Source organism: Numida meleagris, chromosome 10 (assembly GCF_002078875.1).
Source record: "Numida meleagris isolate 19003 breed g44 Domestic line chromosome 10, NumMel1.0, whole genome shotgun sequence".
Taxonomy (NCBI): domain Eukaryota; kingdom Metazoa; phylum Chordata; class Aves; order Galliformes; family Numididae; genus Numida; species Numida meleagris.
In genome coordinates this window covers 739,618-741,804 of record NC_034418.1, presented here as the reverse complement: position 1 = coordinate 741,804, position 2,187 = coordinate 739,618, and positions in this window count along the sequence as shown.

Here is a 2,187-nt window from a genome sequence, read left to right as displayed (position 1 = left end):
CCGCCTGTCACGGCGGCGGCTCCGCCCCATTCCCGACTCAGAACCGCAGGTACTTGCTTTGAATCCAACGCTGATCCACTAGGATCGCAAAAGCAGGGTCAAATAATGCACGACCTTTATGTGTGGGGTTTTTTTTTAATTGCAAGCAAAATACATAATAGGTCTTGTTGTTCATCAGTGTTAACAATATAATATATTCTACACGTGTCCAAGGCAATTCCTGTTTGTTCAGCGAGGCCCAGGCAAGTCAGAAGCTTGGACAGCCACGCCTTAGTGGGGCTGTAGGAGCCATCTGTATGGACTCCGGCGTTCCCTTTTGTCTCTCCACACTCGTCCCTCCCAGAATCACTCTGGGGCCTCCTCATCCATGCGGATGTGGTGGGCGTCCACGGTTCCTCCGCTGCCTTGCCATTCTGCTCCCCTGGGGGTGATGCAGGGGAAGGAGTTAGGGAGCAGGTGGGGGTTGCCATCGTGTCCCCGGTTTTCTACTGCGGGCCATGGCCTGCAGGCCAGACTCCAGCGCCTGCATGATCTGCCTCCTTTTCCATTCAGGCATCGTGATGGAGGCTGTCGGGGCAAAGCCCTGTGCATGGCGCCGGCACCGAGCATGCGCTGCTCTGCGGGCCGCGCTGTGGGTGCAGGACGCCTGGGCCTCTCGCTTGGTCTTGAGGGCTGCCCTGCTCCTGTCCTGCCCCAGCACGGCTTGCTGGGATGGCCTCTTCCTGCCAAAGTGCTCCTCGTGGCGCTGCAGCTTCTTGGCCTGGATGTGCAGCTCCAGCTTCTCACGCTGCTCAAACACAAACTTGGGCACCTGACTGGGGAAGAACACAGGCTTGGTCGGGAGCGTGCTGTTGCCGAGACAGGCAGGCAGGCAGTGCATGCCCCAGGCTGCTTCCGTGAGGCTGCAGCAGCCCCTGTCCTCTGGAGCTCACGCAGTGACCGGTGCAGCCCTTTCATGGAGCACCGCACTAAGTTGGGGAGGCATTTCAGCTTTATCTGGAGGCTTTATCTGGCAGTGTGGAACATGAGTTTCCTGCGCACCTCCTCCTTCTGCTGCAGCTTGGAGCGAGGGACAGGCACTGCAGCATGGACACATCTCTCGTCCCTGACTCTGCCCCCACAAGAGCTCACTGGCACAGTTAAAGCCAACCGTGCTGCCAGTCCCGAGGGCACACTGCCTGTGCCGGGAAGGGCTGGCAGCACCACAGGAAAGCGGAGAGGCCAGAAAGCTCCTTCAGCCCAGAAGGCCACCCTGTCGTCTTGGAGAAGACAGCGCCAAGGGACAAAGTTCCCCTGTGCTTGCAGTCTCCCAGCACCGCTGGGAGACTCCACGTGCTGGCCCAGCTGTGCGACAAGCTGCTCCTGTTGCTCCCCTGGGTGCACCGCTGCACTGGACTGACCCAGGCCTCGTGGCCTCCTCGTCCTGTGCTCATGGGCGAGTCTCAGGTCCCGGGCTGCGGGCAGCGGAGGAGGACACGGCACCACCTTGTCCAGGGACAGCTCAGTGGGGTTGGGGTCCCCCACTGACTCCGCTCCTTCTCCAGCAGGTTGGCGGCGATCACATCCACCTTTCCCTGCAGCCAGTGGCACGGCCCACACCGCCGCAAGGGCTGCCAGTGTCCTGTGCGGATCAGCCTCAGCAGGACAGGCCAGCCGTGCCGCAGCACCGCCTCTTCCTGGGACTGCTGCACAATTGCGGGCAGGGCCCCCAGGGCAATTTCCAAAGCTTTCCGAGCCACGTGCTTCTTTAGAGGCAGTCTGGCTTCCAAGCCCCCTAAGAGTCCGGAGCCACAAGAGAGCCTCAGCTCCTCGGGGACTCCTCCATCGGATGTCAGGGGAACATTGCTGAGAGCCTTGGTGGGGCCAGGATTCCTGCCCAGAGGACACGTGGGGCCATGCACCTGCTCCCTTGGCTCAGGCGCTGCCACGTGTCTCCGCCATCTCCATCATTGCCATCTCCGACGGCCATCCTGCGGGCACAGAACCGCGGCACAGTGACTCAGCTGGGGCGAGCACCCACGGTGCATGGCCCCAGTGCCCCCGAGCCCAGAGGGGCCAGATCCAGCCCTTCTCCATAGAATGCGCTGCCCTGCAGTCTTCCACTGCTGCCGCCTGCGCTGGCTCCGCGCTGGAGCCGGCTGGAAGCGACAGGGACCGGCTGTGTTTGGCACAGGGCAGCCCCGGGCC